General features: G+C 39.4%; 1 protein-coding gene across 7 annotated transcripts in view; it reads right to left on the reverse strand.

Annotated features, from left to right (window-relative positions):
- ELAVL2 (ELAV like RNA binding protein 2) overlaps positions 1 to 21,683 on the reverse strand; it is a gene marked incomplete at both ends in the record, with an annotated part of 139,407 nt that overhangs the window by 17,515 nt on the left and 100,209 nt on the right. The window lies entirely within an intron of this gene.

Below are 21,683 nucleotides of genomic sequence, written 5' to 3' on the forward strand. Positions count from 1 at the left end.
ATTCTGATTTTTCTGTGGATGTGAAGCTTATACTGGTGCCTTAAATGACTACAAGAACCACTCTTGAGCTATCTTAAACCTCAAAGTGTTAAATCTATTTTTATGGTTCTTTAAAGTTAAAACATCTTGGAGAAGACTCAAGAGATGGTTTTGTTTTATGGCAAATTATGTATTAGAAATACTTCAATCCGGGACGCCTGGGTGGCTCAGTTGGTTAAGCAGCTGCCTTCGGCTCAGGTCATGATCCCAGCGTCCTGGGATCGAGTCCCACATCGGGCTCCTTGCTCCGCAGGGAGCCTGCTTCTCCCTCTGCCACTCTGTCTGCCTGTGCTCGCTCGCTCTCTCTCTCTCTCTGACAAATAAATAAAATCTTTTAAAAAAAAAAAAAAAGAAAGAAAGAAAATACTTCAATCCAGTGAACCTCCAGCATATGTCCCAGTGGGGTCAAAATAGCTTCTTCCTTCACCAACTGCAAGCTGTTCTCCTAATCTACATTCACTGGATTAATAGAATGGGTTTGGATTTTAAATTTTCACTGCCATTTAAACAGGTGAATATTTAATGCCTGAGGAGCAAGGTTATGAAATGTCAAAACTACTAAGTGAAGGATCTAATTTAAGAGGCAGCCAGAGAGTCTGCAATTTAAATATTTAAAGATGATACAGGGAGTACAACACTGAACACCAATCTACTCCAAAGATAGCAATTTAAAATTCAGGTTTATTTTGGAATTTCTCACAACCCTACAAGTGATATAATAAACAAAGACAAGCAATACTGAGATTTCTTGAGGGGAAGGAAGGGAAGCAGTTAGGAGTACCAGGCAAATAAATGCTCTAGCCAATAGTTTCTCAAATTGTTCTTCACAAATGAGATCACACTGGACAAAACAGAGATAAAAATAGATTTATCAAAGTAATTAGGTCTTGAAAATGGAATAGTTTGAAACACAATATATTCCTTGTAATTAAAAACTCATTTCTTCATCAGCAACTAAAACTAATTATACATTAAACGTTCAAGGACAAGTAACCTATATTAAGAATGGGCTATCAAAACACAAGTTAATCAAAATACATAGAATTAAAAGAAATGAAAATATCTTATGGATTGAAAATATCTCATGGATAAGAATTAGTACCTTATTACACGTAAATAGTGAAGTTTAAAATCCCAGTACATTGCCTTTAATAGAAGTCCATTGCAATGCCTTTGTCCAAAAACGCAACTGCTCTCATTTCTCTCTGATTCATCAAGGAAAGATCAGTGACAGTGGACATTAATACCAACAGATTAAAGAGATAAGGTCTATAAATGAACAAAGCAATTCCTTCTTTATTAAACTAAGGACATTTGAAAAATCTCCCACTGGCAAGATCACCGTTGAACAACTTCTATCACTTGTCAATTACTGACCCAGGACTATAAACATTAAACCTGAAAATTAGATACTTGCCACTTCAGACTTTTTTGAAAAGCTCCATTCAATCTCTTCAGCTGAAAGGAGTGGACAAGGTCATGCTTGTGCCTATTTAAACTAAGAATTAATTGCCGTTCATATCAAAAAAAGGAGTCTTGATGGGACTGTCTGAAAAATGACTATCTCACTAAGTGAAAGTTAGCTCTGGCTCTGGTAGAACGAGGCAAAGGTCTCATGGCAGCATTAAGCCCCTACAGACAGGTGGCTACACTACACCCTCCAAAAGAGCTCAGAAGTTAAGAACATAGAAGGATGCGATCTCCAACCACAATGCAGGCCACAGACCTCAAAATTCACCCAAAAGGAAGAATTGTACTTTTATCTGCTTCTAAACGCAAAATCCTGCCAGGAACAAGTCTCAAACACACATCAAGGCATATACATATCACAGTCTAAGATTAAGTTTTTTAAGGGCAGGCATGTTTCATAAAGGGCTGCAAATGAGTAACCCTGTAAGAACAAAGCATATGGAAATAAGTCCATAGGAAATTAAAAATTAGCTCTAGCTAAGGTGTTGGAGTTAAAAGCAATAATCACCCCTAGCAGGAAGGCTTAAAAAAGCTATTATAGATTAGGGGAGTTACCTTTAATAAGTATTCCAAAATGTAGAATTCAGAAAACTACATCAGTGGAAAATGCACGTGAGACCTCAAATTTTACTGAGACTTGATTTGCTGAATACTTTAAGTCTCATAAAGACTGTTTTAATTCGAGCAACACCAGAAACACATCTGACTGTGTTCTTCTCTGCTTCAAATCCCTCAAGGGCTCCCTAATGCTTTAGGATTAATTTCAAATTTCTTAGTTCTTTATGCTCAGGGCACTGACTTCCCTTTTCCATATACACAAACAAAACCTTCAGTAGTTTTCCAAACTTTCCTCTCTCACTTCCCTGTGTTAATACAACCTGTTCCTCCCACTTACCTAAATGTGAGACTCTTCGGACTCAACAAGGGCATCACTGAGTGCCTCACGTCCACTCTCACCCGCTTTCTTCAGTCGGAGTTGGTACCCTTGCCAGTAGCTACCCTGCATCACACATATTCTCATCCACACTGAGCAAACCAAGACACAGTTGTCTCTTATCACTGCCTTATGTCCTTGAAGTAATAAATCTTGTCTTTACCCTACTTTGTACACCCTGGTACCTGCCACACATTTACTGTAATGAAGAGGATTTATAATCACACACAAAGTAGGGAAGCTTCATGTTTGAAATCTGGTCTAAAAGTTAAGAAGGGCCATAATCGGGGCACCTGGGTGGCTCAGTGGGTTGGGCCGCTGCCTTCGGCTCAGGTCATGATCCCAGGGTCCTAGGATCGAGCCCCACATCGGGCTTTCTGCTCAGCGGGGAGCCTGCTTTCCTTCCTCTCTCTGCCTGCCTCTCTGCCTACTTGTGACCTCTGTCTGTCAAATAAATAATAAAAAAAAAAAAAAAGAAGGGCCATAATCTGCTTTGTATATAGCAAATGTCATATGTGATGATACTCTGTGCACACTGTGCAGATGCTATTAAACATGTCAAGAATGAAGTTTCATTTCACAAACTGGAAACTCAAATCCCCAGAGACAATAAAATTTTTTATGGAATAATATGTTGCTGGGAGGAGAGAGGGTCTTAATTTTGGAGCAAAAAGAAAAGAGATCATTTAGCCCAATTCCTTGATTTTTAGGAAAGAGGGAGGATGAGGCACACAAAGGTCACGTGACTTGTCTTAAGACGCAGAGCAAGGGATTTTCCACTACCCCACTGGGCTGAAACACAGTCTGAAATCATACAAGTTTGTAGAAAATGACAATTACTGGGAGGATGATCAGACATTTACAAGGAGATACCAGAAGAGATACGTAAGAAGGTAAGAACTTTAGCTCTGCTGAAGTTTTTCTTCTATACACATAAGAAAATCTGAAATACATCAAAATGGGTCTTTTTCTTAGGACAGTTCCTATATTTCTTCTACTAGTATTGCCTGATAGCCACTTAAGAAATGTCTGAAAAAGAGTTAAGAGAGATAAGGGTATGGGAGGGCAGCTGAAGAGAGAAAAATCAAATCAGGAACCTGGAGACTATTGCTTTACATGAAGTAAATTAAAACATATCTCAAATAATCAGAATATTTTAGGTATCAAACATGCTTTTTTTAAAAAAAAAAATCTCCTATCACTTGACAGAAAGGGAAAACAGTAACTGGGTGTATTACACTAGCAAGACTACCTGGTTTTACATCATTTCCTTCAGGGCAACAACATTAAATAAAATTCAAAGCAGTTGATTCTTATATCAATCTTAAAAATGAACAAAAGTAAATAATGTAAGAATAAAGTGATCATTTATGACATGATTAAAAACAAAAGTGTGCTGGTTATAATATTTGTATTAAACAACTCATCATAAACTGGATACTTGACAACTTAGATTTCCTTTTTCACACATCTTAAATGCAGCCTCTGAGAAACTACACTGAGCTGAGTTTATTAAATGCTACCCAAATTAGGGGTACCTGGGTAGTTCAGCAAGTTAAACATCTGCCTTCAGCTCAGGTTATGATCCCAGGGACCTGCGATAGAGTCTGGCATTGAGTTCCCTGCTCAGTGGGGAGTCTGCTTCGCCCCCTGCCTGCTGCTCCCTGCGCTTGCTCTCTCATGCTAATAAATAAAATCTTAAAAAAAAATGTTACCCAATTTAATTTCATGCATGTGTATCAATTAAATGAGGGTCCAAACAGACTGTCCTGAGAGATACCTTTGTATCTTATTATAGTTTCATTAAAATTTTGTTAAAGTAGGGACATCTGGATGGTTCAGTTGGTTAAATGGCTGCCTTCGGCTCAGGTCATGATCCCAGCGTCCTGGGATCGAGTCCCACATCATCCTGGGATTGAGTCCCACATCAGGCTCCTTGCTCGGCAGGGAGCCTGCTTCTCTCTCTCTCTCTGCCTGCCACTCTGCCTGCCTGTGCTCGCGCGCTCGCTCGCACTCTCTCTCTCTCTCTCTCTGACAAATAAAATCTTTTAAAAAAAATTTTTTTTGTTAAAGTATCTAGGTATTTAGTAAACTATCAAAGTTAGTAGAACACATCCAGCCTTCCATTGTTGCTTCTGCCTGGCTGTTGTACACAGCTGGTTCAACAAGGACTCTAGTGCTGGTAAAGGCAAACAGGGAGCCTGTGGTAAAGCATTCCTGAAAATGCAATTTAGGCCAAAAACACCTTCCAAATTTCTAAAAATCTCTGCATCTAAAGAATTTAACAACAACAAAAAAAGTAGATCAAGTAGTGATCTGGCATCTGAAAGGGGGTGGGGGGATTAAATCAGACGGACAATTGCAGCAGCGGTGGATTAGTCATCTTAAAGTCTAAGCAGGAATCTATCAAATGGAATGGATATTCCATATAGCATTTCCAACCCCATACCTTCATTTTCAAAAATGATTACACTTAAGTAAAAATTTTCAAAAATGATTACACTTAAGGATTGGGAGGAAAAAAAAAAAAATGGGGGACTTTCAGCTGTAACCACTAGAGTTCATTCCTATCCCCTCTGCATTAAGAAGTTTTCTGCACTGGTTAGGAAAAGCAAACTTCCTTACTTTTAACATTAAAAATGAGAAAGAAGGGGTGCCTGGGTGGCTCAGGGGGTTAAAGCCTCTGCCTTCAGCTCAGGTCATGGTCCCAGGGTCCTGGGATCGAGCCCCGCATCGGACTCTCTGCTCGGTGGGAAGCCTGCTTTCCCCCCTCTCTCTCTGCCTGCCTCTCTGCCTACTTGTGATCTCTGTCAAATAAATAAACAAAATCTAAAAAAAAAAAAAGAGAGAGAGAGAGAGAGAAGACTATATTTATTTGGCCACATATCTTTAGGCAAATTAAGTAAGGGACGCCTGGCTGGCTCAGTGGGTAGAACCTGGAACCCTTGATCTCATCAGGGTCATGAGTTCAGGTCCCACATCCGGTGTGGAGCCTACTTTAAAAAAAAAAAAAAAAGGTATTAAGTAATATAAATGCGCTAGAATTGAGGCAAACATGAATTAGTTTAGTACTAGGTCAAAAAACTTACAGAGGCAAAAGAAAATGCATTATTACTGGTGAAGTTCTGGCTGCAACAGAGCATACTCTGAACTACTGGCCAGAAACTGATGCTTGTACCAGCACTCTCCAAAGTCATGAAGTACTACAAACACAGGGCATGGAATCACAGAGAGTAAGTTCAGACCCTGCCTCTGTTACCTTATCAATTATATAACTGGGGAATGAATAATTTCCGTACATTCTCTGAAGCCTCTATTTCTTCATTTGCAATCTGACGTTAATGATCATTCTTACCTCACAAAGATTAAATGGAAAAATAAAACTATTAACACAAAGCTGGAGAACCATAGTAATGTTTCATCATACCACAGAATTTCATGTATATATAAAATCACAACAACATAGATCATGATAGCCCCAAACATTTATTAAATGCTTACCATGTACCAGGCACTGTTCTTGGTATGTTATATATTTATAGAAGATTTGAGAGAGAGTGAGAGAGCATGTGCAAACACTTGTGGTGGAGGGAGGAGGGGAAGGTGTGGCAGAGGGAGAGAGGATCCCAAGCCAACTCCCTGCTGAATGTGGAGCCCCCAACACAACAACCCTGAGATCATGACCTAAGCTGAAATTGAAATAAGACGCTTAACCAACACCCAGGCACCCCTCGGTATGTTACATGTATTAGTTGAATTGATCCGAACAGTAGGGTATAAATTGGGTATTATCATAAGCGTCTAAGAAACTCAAAGGTGACCATTATCTCTGAGAAGACACAGAGGGGGCCATTTGGCAGAAGATATATGCACTTTAAAAGGAAAACAGTTCAAAGGGGAAATTTAAAATAAGATATATGCACTTTAAAAGGAAAACAGTTCAAAGGGGAAATTTAAAATAAGTCTCTCCCAAATCCATGGCAGTCAGTATAAAAATTAATCCTTACTAATAATTACTTTATTACAATACAACATTACCAGTATTTTGTAAGACAATGGCAGAGGAGCACGGTGGAAAGCCTGGCTGAAGCATGAGGAAAAGTGTGTCTTACTGTCATATAGAGGGTCAACATCAAGCTGATAGAAAAGACCAACTTAATCTTATTTGTCTAATTAAACTTACTGCATATTAAATAATCCTCCCACCTCCTTATTCTCTCTCATAAAGATCTGTTAGAGCCTAAAGTTGGATGCAAAATGAGAAATAGAGGAGAAATCCATTTCAGGGAGACAGTGGTAGAAATAATAAGTGGACTTCGGGGAACAGGGCCTAGTTTCTTAGGCCCGCAGGTATGCTTCTGAATGTGGGCTGCAGGTTATTTGTGGGATTCAACTGCAGGTTATTTGTCACTTTCATGTGTTCTTTTTTCTCTCTCAAACCCTAGATGGAGTATGTTCAAGCCCTAGGATATGTAACCCACCAAAACTGGCTTGTCGAAAACCTTCTTTTTCCACACATTACCAACCAGTGTTGGTTGAATAGGGGATTCAACCAGTGCCTAATGACTCAACGTGATTTCACAGTAGAAAAAAATGCTAAGGTGGCTATGCTAGCAGGGAGTACTGTGAATTTTTCATTTTGGACACTATCACTAAATATAGTAGGAGGACATTAGGGAGACTTCAAGAAAAAGAGAAATCTCAGTACTAGTACTCAATACTCAGCCCTGTCTCAGGCTTCCTCAACACTGCCAGCGCAGCAGACTGCCTCAATGCCTCCTCCCAGGTAACAGGACCGCAATTCGCTTACAAAGCTTTTCTATTACTAGGCTGTAAAGTCCTAGAGGGTTGAAACTAATTCTTCTATGGGCCCCTATCTTACAGCCCCACCCACCAAGGAGACACTCCAATTCCTGCTGACCTGCATGTCCTCCTGCAGGGGCACTTTCTGAATGAAGTACCTCTTAGGCAAGGTGATTAGAAGGTGTGATGCTTGTCCAAACAATCTGGCTTTCTGTGCTTCACTGGAACAACACAAGTTAAACTGGCTTGCAGAAAAATAGATGTACTCATTCAGTTCTTAGAAAACCATTCTCCAGGAGTTGCTTCCTAAGGGTTCTTTCAAGATTCCGAAATTTGATCAGATGCAATCTCTAACAAGAGCCATACTATCAAAGTTACCAGTTACAATTTTACCTCTAAAAATAAACTTAAAATATAATTTATATAGCATTGGACCATCCAGCAGATGTAAAGCACTGTCAACAGCACTTAAATGTTGAGTTAGAAAGTGAAACCTAAAGAAGGTCTCCACAGTACTTGGTAGAAGTAAACTGGAGAGGTTTAATGATAAAAGTCAACAAGTACTGGTTGGTAATGGTGGAAAAAGAAGGTTCTCGACAAGCCAATTTTGGTGGGTTACATATCCTAGGGCTTGAACATACTCCATTTGGGGTTTGAGAGAGAAAAAAGAACACGTGAAAGTGACAAAAGACAAAAAGACACAGGCTGATGGACATTATGTGGAAAATCACTCATAAAAGGAAAACAATAGTTCAATCTTCATTAACTGTGGAAAAGAAAAAGCAGGTGAGCCCTTCATATGTCCTTCATTTGGATGTGTCCTCAATAAATAGTAAGACCTCTCAGTAAGTATCAGAGTTTCACTTTCGGTTTCACTTAAATTGTGAATTTTCCTATCTTTGAGCATACAGAGCACATCTCCACCATTCCTTATAAACAATACAAAGAAACTTCCTCCTTCAGAAATTTTAAATAAAAGCTTAAGTATTTTGTGAATTGCTCTGAAGACAAATCTGACTGCTCCTCTGAGAGTAGACCATCCAAGGGGAAAAAAAGGTAACATACAGTAAAAAATAAAATAAAATAAACAAATGCTTTAATAGCAAAATAAAAAGTCAGTAAGTTATGACCTTGGTATAGGGCAGTATAGGCAGAGAATGACCCAAGGCAGGAAATAAGACTTTGACTTGCATCTTCAAGGATGAGGAGCCCAGGTGAGCAAGATAAGGATCTCTGCAGAACGAAGACAACCCTGTAATACCAAGTTGGGGCAGATTCTAGAGCCCTTATATGTCACAGAAAAGCGTTCAATGAGCAGGGGAGTGATAGCCTACAGAAATACATATACATATACATATACATATACATATACAATATGTGGGTCAGACACATATACGATATGGAGGTAATTTTCCCATGATAAGCTAGGTGAGAATAGTCAAAATCAGTGCTGACATTTAAAAAGCTAACTTAAATACGATCTACAGTAAGTTCCCTTTTGTTCTATAACTAGAAGAAAAACTGCTTCGCCACAATGTTGGTTCAGATATCCAAGTCTTCTTTGACCTACTTATACATACAGTAATGAAAATATGATGATCCTATTTCTGTGTGTACACTAAATAATCCACAGAGAAATTTCATCTTGGTACCATTTTTAAATATCTTAAATGAATCTCATAGGTTACCATGGATCTTTACAGAACAAGGCAGAGAGGGATCTATGAACAAATGAATTAATCTGCCCAAAATTCATCTCTATAGTTCCTTTCATGAATTAGGTCTTCACTGAAAAAGGATAAATGTAAACTATGGGGGGGGCGCCTGGGTGGCTCAGTGGCCTAAAGCCTCTGCTTTCAGCTCAGGTCATGGTCCCGGGGTCCTGGGATCGAGCCCCGTGTCGGGCTCTCTGCTCAGCAGGGAGCCTGCTTCCTCCTCTCTCTCTGCCTGCCTCTCTGCCTACTTGTGATCTCTGTCTGTCAAATAAATAAATAAAATCTTAAAAAAAAAAAAAAAGTAAACTATGGGGCTAGGTTCAACCAAATTTTCCTCCCTTTCATAGAAGGTTAATACTCAACAGACTGAGCACACTTTATAGTCTCCAGATGTTTCTTCCAAAAAGTACATGTCACACAAAGGCCTCTATGCCTTTAGATGAGACATTCCTTCACATCTAATACCTGTCTTCTTTCTCGGCGTGATAAACCCTATTTTGTAAAACCCTATCACCTCTGAAGCCATTGCAGAGGCCTCTCGACAGCCAGTGACATATCCATTCCCACTGCACTCTGCATTCACTTATCATACATCAAAAAAAAAAACGGTCATATAAAGTAAGTGCTGTCTCTCCCTACTACACAATGACATCAAGGACAAGACGATACCTTGTCATATTTTAGCACAGCTCCAACATTTAGCAAAGCTGACTGGTACATACTAGACACTCAAAATGCTTGCAGAATTAAGTACTTCATTACTCACAGATGCTCCCTATCCAAGATTCCCTATCCAAGATTGTACAGTCTTTAAAAAAACAATTTGCGATTCTTTTTTTAGTATTACTTTTGATATCTTTGCCCTTGGTGGGGGAGGAGAAGGAAAAAAAAGCACATGTACAGTGGCCATTAATAATTTTTAAAAGCATATGCCCTTCCATACAAACTTGGAAACAAACTGTTGAACTTCCTATGATGATTCCACATAATGTAAAAGCCCCTAATGGGATAAGGCTCTTGAAGATAAATACTCACTTTTACTAAAACTTTAACGTCCTTAAAAAATTATTCCTCAAACATCTAAAGGAAAATTTCTAACAATCTTCCTTCAAACACCTGTTGTAAATGTAAAAACAGTTTGCAACACATACCGATATTACAATTAAATCACAACAGCCAAGAAGTGTTTTCAGGCCTGTTTTAACCCAACTGTCAGGAATCTACTGTGTGTATGCTTATATGTACACACGTATATGCACAAAAAGTTAGGAAACCACCTCACTTTCTTCCAAGGTGAGCCCATCTTTGGTAAACCTTAATGAGTACAAACTATACAACATTTGAGGGGGGTGGGGAGGAGTAACAAACATTTTGGATTGCACAAGGCATTTATCTCTCAAATAGACCTAGATGAAAATTTATGTGTCAAACACATGCAATTAACATTTGAGAAGAGGAAACAAAGGATAATAGGAATGCTATTATAAATCCTCCCCAGAACCAAAGAAACTTTTACCAAATATATTTTGTGGACCTGACATTAAGTTAAACTATGAAAAATTTATTCAATAGATAGTTTAAAATGAATAACCCCTGAAATACTACTGAATGTTTTATAACTTCAACCTCTGAAGATATTTTTCTCTCAACATGATTAGACATTAGAGAATAATCACAGGGAAAGCTTTTTTAAATGAACTGATTTGCAGGACTAATAGTCTCATTCAAAGACAATCCCTCATTCTCCAAATATCTATTAGACACCTGAGCTATATATCCCCCCAAACAGCTTTAAGAAAAAGTAATTACTGTATTCCTAAAGCCTTTTGTATGACAGTTGTGAAGATCTTACAAGAAAGAGGGTTGGGTTTTGTTTTGTTTTTAAGATTTTATTTATTTGACAGAGAGAGAGATCACAAGCAGGCAGAGAGGCAGGTAGAGAGAGGGGGGAAGCAGGCTCCCCACTGAGCAGAGAGCCCGATGCAGAACTCGATCCCAGGACCCTAAGATCATGACCTGAGCCAAAGGCAGAGGCTTAACCCACTGAGCCACCCAAGTGCCCCAAGAAAGAGGGATTTTAAGGAAAACACCAACAACATTAAATGTACACAAGGAACAGACCATATCACTTCCATTTGTAGACACCTCCAAAAATTTAAAGAGCAGCAGCAGGAGGGGATAACCACCTTTACCTGTGTTGCAAGACAAAGTGCTCTCCTGCTTCAGATGTGCGGAAGCACCTCTCACTTTACCTTGAGAATCCAGTCCTGAGGTATTTAATTACACTGTCGGGAGCAGCGAATGGTCTGGCACCGTGCCCTTTCCCTGGGTCTCGCTGATTGATAGCATCAATAACATTCACTGGCTGTAATTAAACCGCCAAATAGTACCCCATTTGCCACTTGGTAGATCAATGTTCTTTAATACTCAAAGGACAAAGTACAAAGGTGAGAGGGGTGTTTTTAGCCCTCACCTTCACGGTTCATTTGACTTTGTACGCCAGAGCAGTGTGCAGACAATGCATATTTCACAATTCCCCCAAGACACTGGTTAATGAAGAACACTATGGAAAATCCTGTAAGTTGGTGACAATTACTTATTAACCCATTTTTGCAAATCTGAGAACAGAGGCATTGTAAGCCTTTTGGTGACAGTATGCACTGCTTTCACATTGCTTTGGGACAAAATTCAATTTATAGGTCAAAAGGTTTCTAAATTAAGGTGCATACAGTAAATAGGTTTTTTTCCTTTCAATATTTGTAACATGCGATGTGAGGGAGTATTTATGATACCAGAGCAAATTCCCATTTATTCAAACCATGACTAGAAAAGTTCAAACATCCAGATACTAGGGAGGGGGAGTAGAGGGGTGTGGTTGGGAGCCTATAAATAGGAAATAAATTTTTATTGCATTTTAAAAGCAACTTCCATATTCTAAGGATTCACAACCATCTTGAATCATATAATTCAACTCCCCAATCTCTATACTAACATGAAATATCCATTTTAAATGAATGGGCCCCAGAAGAACCATGCTGCAAATTCCCAACCCTCAGAATCAAATATTAAATGACGTTTATGTACTTGTAAAGCTAAAATTATTTAATGACACTGAAATGCTCTGAAAATGAGTACTCTGTGTGTGTATGTGTGAGAGAGAGAGAGAGAGAAAGAGAGTTCTATTTAAGTCCAGCATTATATTCATTAAAAGTACATCTATTTACCACAAGTTTTCCAAATAGTTTATGATAGAACCCACAAATGAAAATCTTATTTACATGTAGATTTATTTTGAAACAAGCACCACAGACCTATCCAAGTTCAAATCATTAAGGTCCACCAAACAATGTTCTCAGGTCAGACCACCACCTATTAACAATCACCTGTAGTGTTTGGTTAAAATACAATCATTGTTGTCAGTCAGTTTTACTGAAGTCCAGAAATATGCATTTTATCAACCACACCACACCAGGAATTCTGATGAATGTTAATGTTTTGGCACTCCCTTACACAGGGGGACTTTAAACAGGTAATCCTCAAACTCTGGGGGCATACTCAGGATTCCTAGAAACTAGTTTTCCTCCTTGTCACCAATCAATGTTGGTTTCCAAGTGAGTAAGAAATTTACAGGCAGCTTGAAAGGATATATGAATATGAATCACTGACAAATACAAACATGTAAAAGTAAAACAAAACCCATAAAACTCATCCCAAGGTATTTCCAAAAACAAGCCTGGCTAACTGGGGCTCGGCTGGATCAGGGAGCGCATCAGCTTGGCTGGTCTGTGCAAAAGGCTGCTGTGCTTAATTCTGTGAGGCGAGAGCCACTCTCAGTGACTCCAGAATCTTTCCAGGAATACAAACAGGGTCATTTGGGTAAAACAAATGGGAATAGTCAAATTTCTAAACAGTCATTTAACAAAATTTGTGGAAATGAAAACATTTTCTGAATGACTAGTTTCCAGGACCACGCAGATGCTTGCTGCTCACCTGAGGGTCAGTGAGGGTCACTTCAAACCTCATTAGCAAACCCAGAACCCATACAGGAAGGATTACACTTCTCTTTCCTATGGGAGGAGGTAACCTTATACTAATGACCAAAAAATGGAGCACATTAGCATGATTTACTGATTTTTTTCACAACCCACTTCTCTATAGCACAAGGTAACTACAATAGCTTTTCAAATATCCAACAAAATTAAACCAACGAACTAAACAGGGTGACTATTTTCATCATAGAAAAAGTAGCTTTTCAATTTCCCCAATTAGATTTCTAAAATACTACTCTACTATAGAAAAGACTGAAAAACAATTTAATATTCTTGATCTTCTCTTTCTGAAAGTCACAGGCCAACACAAGTACTTTCTACCTCTAGATGTTCAGTAACACGCTACACAATAATTGTGTCATCAGTACCACCCCACCATTTTACAAATAAGAAAGCTAGACCAGGAGAGTGAGAGCAGGACAGAAAGCAAGGACTTATGGCTCGAGGTCTTGATGCCGCATTCAAAGGAGCACTTCTCATTGGGGGGGGGGGAGGGGGGGCGGCACACACACAACAGACTGCCTATACCATTTTCAAAACACAGCCCTCCCTCTCTGCTTAACCATAAACAATAGGTTGAGAAACATCCAAATTAAAACCCCACAAGCCAGATTAGTGCTTGTAGCTTAGAAGTGATGCTAAGGGCAATGACAGGAAAATCTGGCAGAGGTGGGAGGAAAAGAAAATGGACCACACGTGCTTTTGTAAAAAGTCTGCACACAAATGTGACAAACGCACTTTAACTTTTAAACTTGCATCTAAGACTCGCAAGAACCCACCAGAAAAACACTCTGAATGTGTAGTGTCCTATAGAACAGAGATCTGGACAGTTACTATAATAATTCTCTCCCATTACCATCAAAATACTTAAATCTCTGTGAACTTGCCCATCCACTAAACAGGACCTCCAGACACTGGTTTTCCTCTCAAGCTGGAGGTGTGGATGTCTACAGCACTCAGCCCAAAAGACAGCAGTTTTTCCACCACTAGGAAAAGCTCCATTTTCTCACACCTAACAGAGATCGGATTCAGAAAGCCTCAAGACAATAAAATATCCCAATGAAGGTCCCCAAGAAAATATTCCATTTGTCTGTAGTGGTATCTATAACCCATTTCTAAGGAAAACACCTGAATATCAATAATACAAGATGGAAAGAAAACAATAAAAGCCACCAGTGTCAGCCAACATGACCTTACATTCCTGTTCCTAGTGGTGCTATCAACAGCACTGGGTTTTGAACAAGCCCCTTAACCTGAGCTGCATTTCACTGGTCAAAGGGAGTATTTGCCTGGGGCGCTGGGGTGGCTCTGTTGGTTAAACATCTGCCTCTGGCTCAAGTCATGATCTGGAGGTCCTGGGATTGAGCCCCACATCAGGCTCCCTGCTCAGTGGGAAGTCTGCTTCTCCCACTGACTCTCCCCCCAATCCCACTGCTTTAAATACATAAATCCTTAAAAACGGGGTTGGGGGGGTAGGATGAATGTGCCTACAAAAGACTATTGTTTTTACATAAATCCAGACAAGTACAAGGATAAAAGTCCTATGCAACTACTACAAAAAGCAGATAAAGCAAGAAATTAAGGGACCTTCTTTAGAAGTTAGCACACCCATCTTAACCTCTCAAGCTAACTTTACAGGACACACTGAAGTCACTCAACTACTGGTAGTACTTCTCCCAAGTCATAAATAAAAGGCCACAAGCCCTACCCTACCCTTGAAGAGCAGCAGAAAAGATAAGCAGACAAGCGTTAACAGTGCCTAGCCGAAATGCTTTTGCTGAAAACCTCTATGAAATAGACAGGAAAAGCAGAGGCTTGAAAAATAAAATGATCTATAAATTCCCTCCTAAGAAAGATGGGTTCAATCAAGTGCTGAGACTCTCCCACCAACCCCCTGTCCTGTGATTCACAAGCAGGGGTGGGCAGGAAGCAAGCGGAGACAATGCTACGGAAACCTTCCTCCTCACCTATCCCTCTGTGCAGGCTCACCTCTGTTCTACCAACCAATCTACAGAAAAGTCATTCAGATAATGCCAAGTTACTGGCCCTTGGAAATTTTCAAATGTCTCCTTTCCACTATGACAGGAGCTTGGAAGGAGCAAGAGTAACACTAATGGGCCTGAGTTGGGATGATGAAGTTCTGGACTAGGCTAGGTCACCTGTCCACACTCTCCAGGTCACCCAGGGTAAGTAACAACCTATGGTGCTTTTTGTGGTTTAAAAAAAAAGAGAAAAAGGGGGCGCCTGGGTGGCTCAGTTGGTTGAACGACTGCCTTCACCTTGGGTCATGATCCTGGAGTTCCAGGATCGAGTCCCACATTGGGCTCTCTGCTCACTGGGGAGTCTGTTTCTCCCGCTGACCTTTCTCTCCCATTCTCTCTTTTTCTCTCCCTCTCTCAAATAAATAAATAAAATCTTAAAAAAAAAAAAAGAAAAAAAATCAAGCTCACAATGGAGTATTCTACAAACACATGACAAGCATTATACAAATAATACCTTATTTTAAATATCTTATTCCTCATTTCCAATGAGGACAATGGTAACTAGTCTCGGTGTACATATAAGAGCTTTATTTAAATGGACTGAAGGGGTTCTGATAATCTGATGTAGCAATATATTGGTAAAACTTGGCACATGGCTCTAGAAAGTTCCAGACCATGAGTTAAAAAGGAAGTTACAATACATCCAGTCTTTATTTTTAAAAAGGCAAAGAAATTATTCACTCAGCTTCCATCCTCACTTCCACTCCTGGTATGTACTTTTTCCACTTTTTTTATCCCTCCACAAACGAAAGTCTGACCAGCCAAATAACAGTTTAGGTTAACATCTCAGAAGTTGTCAGTTAATTTGAGGCCTGTCCTTCAGACTATTACTTTCAAATTTCCAAATCTGGTCAAGGTAAAAGGTAAATGATGATCCAAATGCAGCAGTGCTGAAATGTGGGGTACTTTATAGGAGATGCTTTGTAAGTCCATGAAGCTCACACTTCTACAAACATCTACACTTTGTACCTGCACAGACAACAAAATCAACTACCTAAGCCAAAAGAACACTAGGGTAGCCTGAGATGCTCAGAGAGATGCAGGATTTCTATCAAATAAAACTTCCCTTCTTCACAAATACTTAAGTCCAATCCATCAGTGCCCTGCTCAAAACTCTTTCATGGTTCTCCCTCGCCTACAATATAAAACCTTGGCATAGCACAGCTGCCTTTTATCATCCCCCAACACTCTCTTGCTCCTTTCTGCATTACTCCCCCTGCTTACTGCTCCAGCTAATTCTGTGTGGTTCCCCCACCATCTGCTTTCAAACTTCCCTACAAAAGCACAAGCTCTTGGCGTTACTGCTATTATGAAACCCAGAGTTGTCTCAAACACCCCAAAGTGGTGCTGCAGATATTCAAACAGAGCACCTAGCAGGTGGCAAGCCTAACTTCACTTACATTTCCAACTTCCATGCCCATTCCTTCTCAACCCTAAAGAGTCGATGATTTATGCAGCGTTTTCTAATGGTCAGAATTAAATTTTATAAAAGAACGGTTTAGGGGTGCCTGGGTGGCTCAGTGGGTTAAAGCCTCTGCCTTCGGCTCAGGTCATGATCCCAGGGTCCTGGGGTCGAGCCCCGCATCAGGCTCTCTGCTCGGCAGGGAGCCTGCTTCCTTCCTTCTCTCTCTCTGCCTGCCTCTCTGCCTAATTGTGATCTCTCTCTGTCAAATAAATAAATAAAGTCTTTAAAAAAAAAAAAAAAAAAAAAAGAACGGTTTAAATGGTAAGTGAGAATCAATGCCTTCCCTAGTAATTCTGTACCAAAAACAGGGTGAAGCTAGAGAACAGTTTCCCAGCACAAATTTTACTGTGGCTGATAAACTTTCAACAATGGCAAAGAGAAAGAGTTAAAACTGTTCTCTCTTCAGGATGGGGTGCTACACTTCACCACTAACTAAATCATTCCATGATAACCATGAGTTCATTAAATATTTATTACATAGTTACACCCTTTACAATGCAATTTGGCAGACCATAGAAACTTAAAAAAAAAAAAGTAATGAACATTCTCAGTGATGAATAAATTGACTAATTTTACAGATAAAATGGAAACTTAAGACGATCTTATCCAAGATCACAAAGTCAGTTAAAACACTTTATCAGTGTCAGGGAGACTAAAATTTCAGAAATGCAGTTCTGTATTCCTCCTATATTAAGGATATAGTTCCACAGGAAGAAAATTTTGTGACCCTGGGTTAGGCAAGGGTATCATGCATTCAATACCAAAAGCATTTTATTTTTTAAAAGAACAAATTCATAAATTAGACCTTGTCAAAATTTAAAACTTTTGTTCTTTAAAAATCCCCATTAATAAAATGAAAAGACAAATAAAAGTAGTAACAATAAGGACATAGTTCATGCTAAAGAAACACACAAAAGAAATCTGTAAATATGACAGTTACTGGAAAAAGGATAGGCTAGTGAGAAAAAGATACAAATGTAAAAATAATTTAAAGCAACACAATGGCTCAGAATAAAAGGTCTATTGGCTTTACTTGTTCTCTAACAAACTGAACACTTTAAGAAATAGACACTGTTTGTAATTAGTATTTCAATTTTTGTTAAGATAGATTTATTTATTTATTTATTTGACAGAGAGCGAGATCACAAGTAGGCAGAGAGGCAGGCAGATGGAGGGGGCAAGCAGGCTCCCCACTGAGCAGAGAGCCCTATACAGAGCTCGATCCCAGGACCCTGAGATCATAACATGAGCTGAAGGCAGCAGCTTAACCCACTGAGTCACCCAGGCACCCCAGTATTTCAATTTCTATACCAGTTTTTCCATATGACTTTAAATGGTGGTTTGGTTATTTTAATATGAGAAATTTCCATTAATATATGTCAATTAATAACTTTTAAGCAAAGGTAAAATTTAGGTTCGTTTATGTCTGAAAGATCAAGAAAAAAAAAATCTATCTAATCTAAACCAAATTTAGGCAGTTTTTCCATGCTGGTAGGATTTCCAAACAAGGATTTTGTTTTCCTTCAATGGGGCAGAGAAGCCCTGATTTTCTCAGGGTACCTACCAGTAGTAACAAAAAACTTCTATTCCTTGAGATAACATCTCCTACTTCCAAGATAAAGCAAGCCCACTTCTGGGAATAACAAATATTTCTACACCCCCTGTAGGAGGGGGAGAAGTTGGGAGTGATGCTGGGAGGAAAGACTTCCATCACCTATTCACAGTACTTGACCGGTGGGGGGGGGGGAGGGGGAAGGGAGCATATAAGATTTTTTGGAAATATTCAATATTTTACTCCATTAATTATGAATTTAAGTACCATTAACCTAGGCAAAAAATACATTTTCCCTTGGTGGGGGAGGGGTATTAGCTTGAAGCCATACACATTTCATATACCAATTTAGATTTTGTCAGTACCTGAGACTCCTAAAAACAAAATAAGCAAAGAACAGGAAGACTGAACACAGTAGTCACAACCGCTGGGATCCCAAACAGTCCACAGAACAAAGGGCTCCCCTGGGGAACAGTGGGGTCTTGATGAGATTCCCACCCCCTTGCCCCAGTATACAATTTTTGACGCTGTCATGATAAGATTCCCATCCCCCCACACCTGAATTGTGTACATAATATACTACCTTTTCACTACACTCCCTAATATCAGAAGTTAAAAACATCTTGAATTCTTCACACCATATTTACCATCTCAGTGTCAGGGACAATGTGGGCAGGCTTTATCATGACTGCCTCCCACATAGCTCAGAGATGGTGTGACATCACCAGCAAGGTAAGCTGCCAAAACATAAACCTAATCAGGAAAAAAATGTGATCCTTAGGAGAAGACAATAACCACTTTGAAACTTTAACCTATGAATGTTACTTATAATAAATATCTTTGTAACATAAGGTAAACATATTAAGTTTTTCTAATTTCTAAGCCATACTTTTTAAAAAGTGAAGATGGTATGAACTACTTTTTACTCTGAATGCTGAACTGTCATTCAGTATGCTAAGAATTATCCACAAGAAGATTATGAAGGTAAAAGATGAAAACAAACTGAACTTTGAATACAAAAATACCAGATAGATAGAGAACCCACCTACTCAGAAAAGGTACATTTTGGTGGTTTCTACAGGGGCACCTGGGTGGCTCAGTGGGTTAGGCCTCTGCCTTTAGCTCAGGTCATGGTCTCGGGGTCCTGGGATCAAGCCCCGAGTCAGGCTCTCTGCTCAGCGGGGAGCCTGCTTCTCCCTCTCTCTCTGCCTGCCTCTCTGCCTACATGTGATTCCTCTCTCTGTCAAATAAATAAATAAAATCTTTAAAAAAAAAAAAACAGATTTCTGCATCTCATCTCTGGACATTGATCCAGTAGCTCAGTAGTGGGCCCAGGAACCTGCATTTCTAATTCACTTCTCCTGGTGATTCTAACGCAACCAAGTTTAGGAATAATTTCTTTAGGATTTCGCAGTGCCTGAGGGACTTTGTTTCACTCACGGCAGAAATACTGAATATTTGTCATTTATTCAACACACCATCCATCTATTGCAAAAAACCCTACTGGGCTAATGCTATTAGGAAGCCCCAGGAGAAACTGCTAAATAAACCACCTTTCACAGCACTTGATACACTGCTTCAATACTGCAATTACTAGGAATTCTACCAAATGCATACTAAATGCTAGGTGGCTTGGAAGATTTAACTTAAGGAGCACACAAACATTTGTATACTCATATATGATGTATGTATTAATTAGTCTACTACAGCTTTCTAAAGGGAAAGAGTTTTGCCACATTAAATGTAAGAGTTTTGTCTTCAACGGCCTGGACTTAGCCAAGCTCTTTGAACACTAAGGTCTCAACTCTTTTATTGGGGGGCAGTGGCTGAAGAAAGTACTTCAGATGGGCTCCCATAGATGGGGAGATTGCTATTCAACTAAAGCAGCATGAAAGGGTATGCCAGGAGTTGAGACTACAGGGGACTATGTGCAGAGCCTGAGAAGATCAGCTCACTAAGGAAGAGCCAGGTTGACTACCCAGAAAGTAGTAGTAACACTGGGTCAACTCCAAAGTTAACTCAAACGATAACGGTGAAAGAGCAGGGAAATACAAGAGAGGTTTGAGTGAGAAGTAACACGAGGAGACTGGTATTTGTATAAGTTTAGTCCTACAGTCACTGCCAGGATGGACTGCAAGAAGGATAAAAAGGCTAATTTATGGAATGATATCCCAGAGAATGGAATGGTTTAAGTGGAGCTTCCAAAAGGTACTTGAAGCAGCAAACATGAGGAGAAAACTGGCTCAAGATGTTGCCTAAGAACACACAAAACATGTCTCACTGAAAATAAGGAAAAAAAAAAATACAAAGAACACACAGATAAAAATGGTGCTCTATAGTTTTGGAAAATGGTCTGCTTTGCCTCTCAGAGAAATCTGGGCCAAATTGAGGATACCAGCTGTTATCTGATATTTTTACAGGAACTGAATGGGGGCAGGGAAAGAAGTAGCCTGCTGCTTCCCCACCACTCCCACCCCCATTTCGGAAAATCAGAAGTAGCAGATGTCACAGTTTAAAAGCCACAAGGCATTACTGTCCTTTCTTCCATGTATTCTGCCTGAGCAGCTGGGCCCTGAAGAGAAAGCCGGGCAATGGGCAGTGAGGAAGCAGCTGCCATCAATGGTTTCCTTGCAGGCCATGGAAATTTATTCTCTGGCGACCTGTTTCCCCTGCATTTCTGCCTTCTTATGGACATTACTGCAGAAGAACTTACAGCAAAAGAACTGACTCACTAGAATGAAATAAGGGCGGCTATTTCTGGAGTGGAGAAAAGGGTATGTTCTGGTATGAGCCATCCCAACCATCTATTCCAATTTCTTCTTAACAACAACTCAGGATCTCAACACTAAGATAAATTAGCAGCAATTCTGGAAATCAATTTAACATGAGGAGGCCTGCAAACGTCCTCAGGAAGACAGAGGGCACACAAAACAATCTGAAGGTAACTGGATATTAGAGGTTTTTTTTTTTTTTTTTTAACAGCATTTGTTATTATTTAATAGTAATAGTGCTTAATAGTACTAGAAAAGGCTAACCTTTGTGACCCCCCCCCCAAAAAAGTGTGCAGAAAAGTATGGAAATTAGAAAAAGCAATCCAGATTTAAAAAAAAAAAAAAACAAAACAAAAAAAAAAAACAAGTCTTTGTGATTGTAGACTATATTAGAAATCCAATTTTTTCCCCCTCAAATTTTGGTAGCATAATTACCAGCTCATTATCTGGCTAAAGTGAATATTTTCAGAGGACATTTTCGTAATCAACAATTCTTGGACATCTTACATCCAAATGTATTTGGGAGCCCCCCCCCCATATAGTTCCTTTTAGATGAGACAGATCTGGGAGGCATTTTTTCCTATGGGCCAACAAATATAAAGAATGAGACGTCAAAACTATCCAGAGCTAATGAATTACCTTAGCTGACAATTCTGAGAGAAGCAACTTTTAAACATAAAGATGACATTGCATTTCCAGATTTCAGAAAAAATGAGCAGAAATCTTCTAGACAAGTCTCTAAGCAAGACGGATGCCACAGTCAGCCTTGACTAACTTCCCCTCACCACTTCAGGCTATAGTCTGAGCTGACTTCTTAAATCAAGGGTGGAAAATAGGTTCCAA

This window comes from Martes martes (assembly GCF_963455335.1).
Source record: "Martes martes genome assembly, chromosome: 12".
Lineage (NCBI taxonomy): Eukaryota > Metazoa > Chordata > Mammalia > Carnivora > Mustelidae > Martes > Martes martes.